The sequence below is a fragment of the Rattus rattus genome, chromosome 6 (genome assembly GCF_011064425.1).
Source record: "Rattus rattus isolate New Zealand chromosome 6, Rrattus_CSIRO_v1, whole genome shotgun sequence".
In the NCBI taxonomy this organism is placed as follows: domain Eukaryota; kingdom Metazoa; phylum Chordata; class Mammalia; order Rodentia; family Muridae; genus Rattus; species Rattus rattus.
Window position 1 is genome coordinate 134,747,855 of NC_046159.1, and position 8,003 is coordinate 134,755,857.

General features: G+C 39.4%; 1 pseudogene; it reads left to right on the plus strand.

The window, feature by feature from the left end:
- Positions 1 to 6,906: 6,906 nt before the first annotated feature.
- Positions 6,907 to 7,702, plus strand: LOC116904068 (annotated as a pseudogene).
- The last annotated feature ends 301 nt before the right edge of the window (positions 7,703 to 8,003 follow it).

Consider the following 8,003-nt stretch of genomic DNA (forward strand, 5'->3'; position numbering starts at 1 on the left):
TGACAATACTAATAGATATAGTAATGTATAAGGGGGAAATCTGAAGGGGCCTTAAGTCTAGACAAAGAACTACAGGTAACTCTACAGAATTTTAGCAGAAAGAGAGTTCTTCCCTAGTGATGATTCTCATCATTGATTATTCAATAAAAATGATCCTCCCTGTGTGTGTGTGTGTGTGTGTGTGTGTGTGTGTGTGTGTGTAAATAAAGAAAAAGAGGTCATAAGATAAAGTAAAAGCATGCATAGAAAGGGATGGAGAGAGGAAAGGGAAGAGGGACATGATTTACTTTAAGTTTAATTAAAAATTTTAAATTATTAAGACAACAGTGGACATTGTTGATGGTTATGTATGAAGATGTAGCTACTGTTGGAAACAGTTGAAGAGAAAGAATTATATCTGCCATTTACTGCCAAATAATGTACTACATATTTACTTACATGAAGCTTGTAATAACTGACTGTAGTAATGACAAAGATTATCCCCTTGAAGAAAGAGGTATCAATAATGATGTTAGGTATAGCAGGTGATGGGGAAAAGGGCAACTGCTTGAATTATTTAGATTTGGTTTATTTGTTTACTCTCTTATTATGTGTGTGTATCCCAGATTGTATTCCTTGGAAGCCATTTACCTTGTTTTTTTTCGAACAGGGTCTCTCAGTATCCTAGACCTCACCAAACAGAATGGCTGGCTGGTGACCGAGTCCCAGAAATCTTCTATCTCTGCTTCCTGGATTTTATGTGCATACCACCATGCCTCACATTTTAAATAGTTTCCTGGGATAAAACTCAGATCCTTCTGTTTGCAAGGAATATCATCCTGAGTGAGGTAACCCAATCACAGAAAAACACACATGGTATGCACTCATTGATAAGTGGCTATTAGCCCAAATGCTTGAATTACCCTAGATGCACGGAACACATGAAACTCAAGAAGGATGACCAAAATGCGAATGCTTCACTCCTTCTTTAAAAGGGAACAAGAATACCCTTGGTAGGGAATAGGGAGGCAAAGTACAGAACAGAGGCAGAAGGAACACCCATTCAGAGCCTGCCCCACATATGGCCCATACATATACAGCCACCAAACTAGATAAGATGGATGAAGCAAAAAAGTGCAGGCCAACAGGAACCGGATGTAGATCTCTCCTGAGAGACACAGCCAGAATACAGCAAACACAGAGGCGTATGCCAGCAGCAAACCACTGAATTGAGAATAGGACCCCCTTTGAAGGAATCAGAGAAATAACTGGAAGAGCTTGAAGGGGCTCGAGACCCCATATGTACAACAATGCCAAGCAACCAGAGCTTCCAGGGACTAAGCCACTACCTAAAGACTATACATGGACTGACCCTGGACTCTGACCTCATAGGTAGCAATGAATATCCTAGTAAGATCACCAGTGGAAGGGGAAGCCCTGGGTCCTGCTAAGACTGAACCCCCAGTGAACGTGATTGTTGGGGGTAGGGCAGCAATGGGGGGAGGATGGGGAGGGGAACACCCATAGAGAAGGGGAGGAGGAAGGGTTAGGGGGATGTTGACCCGGAAACCCGGAAGGAGAGTAACACTCGAAATGTAAATAAGAAATACTCAAGTTAATAAAGATGAAAAAAAGAAAAGAAAAAATAAAAAAGAATCCGAGCCATTATCATCCCAGTCGTGTGTTTTAAAGTCTAAGCTTGAACACTTCTGAAACAGACATGAATTTGGCTTAGGCCTTTTCGTGTTACAGCTGCAAAGATGGATTCAAACGTCTGTAGTTTGACACATGATTAATCACAATACTGAAAACCAAACAAACAAACAAGCCCTGTTCTTAGGATTCATTTCAAATCAAAGAAGACCAATTTTCTTCCATTGAAAACTGATGAGATGTGCCACAAATTTTGCCATCCTTGCCAGCATCATCCCTGATGCAGGGCCATTATTAAAGCCAGGGTTGGTATTACGCTGCAAAGCCCTGACTGGCTACTGACAAAAAAATGCACATTTTTTAGTTCCACTTAGGGTTGATTTGTCCACTGCCAGTTTTCTTTAGAATTATCTCATTCATGGAAATGACTCACAACGATGATTCTAAGCTTCCAGCCTTTGACACTACTGCTTCCTGGCTGAACATGCTCTTTGCAGATAGAGGCAGTTATCTGTGATGGGAAAATTGTGGCAAGCATAAGTGAGTACTCTGTCTTGAATTCTATGCAGTTTGAATTCCTCCTAGAATTTTATCATTGGAAGAGGAGCAATCTCATCATTAGGGCTCCCTCAGCTTTTCTGCGTTCAGTACATTCCCTTATGTCTTTTTTTAAGCTTCATTTGTATTCCTTAGTCTTCTCCTAGCTTTCTCTCATTTATACACACACTCATCATCTCTTATAAACAATGGAGGAGGGCTGAATAGGGCATCTTTCTATTGTCCTCTTTTGCTAGTTGATTTCACCCATCCATTGTGTAGTCAAAAGTATTCCTAAAGTTCTCTGCAAACACTGCCCTTGCACCAGAAATCCTGCTTATTTTCTTATCCTTTCAAAGTCATTTGGGAATTCTGGACCAGGGATTAAAACTAGAAGTTTTATGACCCCGTTGGAATTTTAGCAGAATTTAGAAGTGATACATAAACAAAAAGAAATGTATAAAGAGGATCTAAGAGAAAGCAAGACAAGAACAAATGTTTCATAGGAACATCCTAACACAATTCATCAAATACTTTGTGTGATTAATCTATATGGTTTTACAGTAATGTCAATAATAGGCCTCAGAATTTATTAGTAAAGAATAAGTCATCATTTAAAACCACTCAAGAGAGTATGGATATTTGAAATCCAAAGCAGATCAGTCACCCTCAAGAACACACACATAAGACAGCCTTAAGGTAGCCAGGCCATTTTTTATATTTAGTTGTCCTAAAAATACATTTTTGGTTAGATATTCAACAGCAGAAATATAACAAAATTTGTAACAAAATAAAAGCATAAAATATGCAAGAAAAGATTAGGGCATTTGGACAATGTTTTCCTACAATGAACTATGAGACTGCAGTTGAATTGCTTTAAAACTATTCATTAGTTAAGATCATTATATAATTTATTAGAATACAGGCTATTGGTGGCTCTAGACCTTGGTCAACTACCTTTAGAATGCAAAGTCACCCTTGAGCCAATATCCAGCCAGCAACTGGTCTTCATCAAAAGTGAAATGGCTGCTCGAAGAACAGTGGCTTGAGTAGCAATGGCTTAACTTGACAAGATGAGATCTAGACTGAACAGTTTTCAGCAAGAGTTATATAGAACAATAACTAGCTACAAACACTGTTGTTCATGAAATAATTGCTGGATAGATACCAATCTCCAAACTATTGCAGTCAATTACTAACAAAAACATTGTGTTGGTAGTGACTTTCAAAGAAATGATGGCAAAAGGTACCTTCTAGTTTCTATTTAGCCACAGGTACATAGCTGAAAGGAAGAATCAATGGAGCATAAGTCAGACGCATTGCCTGTGCTTCCTGTGTCTATAGTTACAGTTTCCAATAATTGGCCATTCAGTTTTTCGCAGTTGACAATTGTTTTTCTTGCTTGGTAAGTAACTTGTAGTGATCTACAAACTAGGGTGTTTGAGTAAATAAAATGAATGAAAGTCTCTTTCCATGAAGCACATACACTCTAATGGAAGAAGACAAAAAATAAACAAGCATTGTAGTCTTTTTATGTGCAGTGAATGAACTGAAGAAAAGTAAGGCAAAGATATTAAGTGGTGGGAGTATTGGAAGCTACCCTTGCACGTTTTATATTAGGGGGAAGGTGAGGGGGTTGAGAACAGCAACGCCCACAGCATATTGTCTGTGAGCAAACAAGCGGGCACTGAATCAAGGTTGATGAAAAATTATTTCTTCATAAAGTACAAGCAGTCCAGAAATAAATTCAAGTGAGCCTAGGAACACAGCCAGCAGAAAGAGGAGGGGAGGGGAAGGGAAGGGAGGGGAGGGAAGGGGAGGGGGGGAGAGAGGGAACTGTCAAGACTAGCACTGTCAAAGTGAAGCCCAGTCCTGCCGTTAGCTTAGATATGTATGCATACTCCTCACTGTAAACTGAATCTCTGGCATGGGTTCTGGGAATGTGTCATAGCTCATGCTTGGGGAGTATATGTAAGGAATTCTAACATTTGGTGTTGTTATTGTCTGAGATAGAAACCTTAATGTTTTCTGAACGTTGCCACTGTGTAGCGAAAAGGTATGAGGAGTTAGAACTTTTCCTCAGCTGGCTCCGATCAAACTAGAAGAAATGACTATACTAATCAGTTAACTAAGGAGTATAAATTGGGCTTTAGATAGTGTTATGGGTTTAATTTTCTTTGGAAAAAATTTTGTTAAGAAATGAATATTTTTTTCTCACGTCATATATGTTCAGAAGTAAATGATACTCTATTTTGAATTTATTTACTGTGTGTACAGTCAACTTGTCATTTCGGTGGTAACAATGGTACCCTAAAATTGTGGATGATAATGCATTTTATGAAAATACAATTACTTTTTGAAATTATTGTATAATCACATCATTTATTCATTTCTGCACACTTCCTCCAACCTCTTCCATGCATTTGTGGCCTTTTTAAATGTAATCGTGTGTAATCACACACACACACACACACACACACACACACACACATATACACACACACACACACACACACACTATGAAAAATAGAACCACATGGGGCCTTAAGTTCGGTGTCTTCATTGTGAGAATCTCTTCTAGGAACTTTACAGAGGCTAACATGTAAACTCTTTCTTTCTTTCTTTCTTTCTTTCTTTCTTTCTTTATTTATTTATTTATTTATTTTTGGTAGGTGAAGGAATTACAGTGCCTTCACATTCTCAATTGATTTTCTATAAAAGTGCTGATTTTTAAAGAGTATCAAGATCAAAACAAAGCAAATTTTTAGTGTCTGCTGGAAAAAAAGAAACAGATCAATAGGTGCATTCTAGACCCTGTGGTAGAAATGTGTGAGTTGGGCGATTTGAGTTACTAACTTAACCTGACCTTCTAGACATAGTTTTGACACGTGAGGTGACACGTGCATTAGAAGGTTTCAGGTGGAAGAATGAAAATTTGACATGTGTAAAGAATAGAAAAGAGTTGTGTACAGAAGCTCTGCAGGGTTAAAAACTGAAGTATAGATAGAATTCTTTCATCACAACATATAAATACAGAAAACTACTATATTCCTTTAATGCTATCACAAGTCAGTGTCCGCTATTTCTGGACAACAAAAAATATCCCAAACCACCAGTCACAGAATTTGTTTCTTTTCAAATAAGCAGTTATTTAAAAATACCTTCTTATGAATAGTCAAAAGTACAAGGTTTAATGAGTAGGGCCACTTTTCCTTCCTGTCTTCTGGGCTGGGTGTGCAGTGTGGGATCAAGAACTGGTGGGGATAGGGAAGCTCTTGGATGGGCTTTGTTCTGACTCCGTGGCAGAGCAGGTATGACCCCTAGCTATTCTCACTCACCGGTATTATCTGAGGTTCCAGGAAACCAGTGCTGATCCCATGACAAAGCAGGTCAAAGAATACCTCGGAAGAATACTGAAGGGAGAAAATGCATCCACCCAGGCCTCCAATGCACTTGTACACACATGTGTGCCCACACACCACAAACATGCATACACATATATACAAACCACCTATACTTGCACACAAGAAGAAAAAAATAGGGAAAAAAAGGTGTCATTTAGCCCCGTCCCAGTGACCCCTACTAGACAGAGCCCTGTCTAGTAGGCTTTGAATAGGCATTCAAAGACTATGTCTCCTTCAACAATTGCTTAATACTTGTATGTTCCATTTTCACAGTTTTAAATATGGATAATAACAGAACGTTCTTCTGAATGTAGATGGACAAGTAAAATTAACACAGTTATTGGGTTTGAAAGGTCACCGATGTAGTGTTGATAAGGCATGGCCCTAACTGTTAGAAGGTCTTCATTTTACCCTGCCCCTGGACCATAGAACACCTGTAGGTTCATTCTGCTTTACACAGGCAGCACGGGGAGCAGTGCTTCAAGGTTTCCTCAAAGCTCCTTTACCTGCCAAGCTGTGGTGTAACCACTGTGCTTCCCAGTCTCCAAGTGCTTTTCACTTGCCCTCTTGGGATTTTCGTACCAAAGAATGGAAGAAATGCTACGGGGGAGGCTGGCTCTCAAAAACCCGGGGTCTAGAAATCTTACTTTGTATTGTTAAAAAAAAGTAATTCAATGAGATCAATGGGTGGGATGAAGGAATAAGACTTTATTTATGAAATTTTCCAGAGTTAGAGCTTGATGATATCACCTTCAGAGATAAAAAAAATAACAACGAAAAACATAATATCTTCACTCCAATGCCTGCATAACATGTTCACTCCAATGCCTATCAGAACCATTGTCTTACCATGTATTTCTCAAATTCTACTTTATGTCTCAAAGTGTGTATATTTTCTTATCTTCTTTCAGACTGATAATGTCTCACAAATAGCAGTAAAAACAATATGACAATATGCACAATGAGACTCAAACAAGATATAGGGATAGATGATATATAGGTAGATAGAAAGATAGGAGACAGAGAGAGAGAGAGAGAGAGAGAGAGAGAGAGAGAGAGAGAGAGAGAGAGAGAATTTGGAAAGTGGGGACTGGGGAAGAAAGGAGGAGCAGCAGGGCAGCAAGTTTGGGACAGGAAGCTAATAGCAGCTCTACTGAGAGGAGCACTACACTCCCCATGAAGGACAGTTCACTTTCCTTTTAGTGAAATGGAAACTCTCTGTATGAAGCAGGACACGAACTTGTATGTCTAGTTCCTGGATCAGGGAAACTAAAACATCAAGAGGATAAAAATTGTATTCTTGGCCTTTGTCTTCTCCCAAGCCTTCCTGAAAATGTCATTCTTCGGCCAGGAGACTTACAACCAGAACCAATCTGAGGGAGACTTGGATGAAGAAAGTCTGGTTTTAATGCTGGTCCCATATATTGAGGAGACAACCACAGAATATCCTACGGAATTAAATGATTCAGAATTAAATGATTCAGAATTAAATGTTTCGGAATTAAATGTTTCTTCAACCATAGACCACAAACCACCAGTCTATTCTCAGGTGAGGTATGAGGGAATCAAACATCCTGCAAGAACCATATTAGGCACCTGTCCTCCGCCCACCCTGCCTCCGATTAATGAGGTGTCCCGGAACACTCTTCGAGAGTGGTGTCGTTATCATAACTTAAGTACAGATGCCAAGAAAGTTGAGGTTTATTCAAGACTTTGAAGACATTCGTATTCAAAACAAGAATGTTATATTCCCAACACACCTCTTGAGGCCAAAAAGCTGTATCCCAAGAAACCGAAGATGGTCTTCAGAGGAATTGGGCCTCCAAGCATCTGCCAAAGAGTCAGATGGTGTGTTGTCCATGGCAGGCAGTGCCCTGCAGATAGAAAAGGCTGCGTTTGCCTGCAATTTCATGCTGGTCTCACCTGGGTTCCAGATACTCCCCCAAAGGATGAATTTTCTCTTCCTGTTACCAGCCTGTGTTATCCCAGAACCAGGAGTGGAAGATAATTTGCTATGTCCTGAATGTGTTCACAGCAATAATAAGCTCATGAGAAACTTCAAAATGAGGAGCGGTAAAATGAGGAGCCATTCAAAGAAAAATGCCCCACCACCAAATATGCCACCTTAGACAATGTCAAGATTTTATTTCGATCTGAAGGGAATGGAAGAAGCAAAGAAAAAACATTCTGTGTTCCCTCGAATGGCTAAAAATTCTGGACATCGGCCTTCAGAAGCCCCTCCTCCTATCTCTTCCAGCAGAATGGAGACTCTGCAGACAAATCAACATCCATTACTGTAATAATATTCTGCCGAATGCTAACATCTGTGGCATCTCCTCATGGTCTTGTGCTGGATTTGCTAAATGCTTAGCTATCTGAGAAATGATATTGTTTTAGTGGGTTTGTTTTGTTGTACTTTTTTAAATAGAT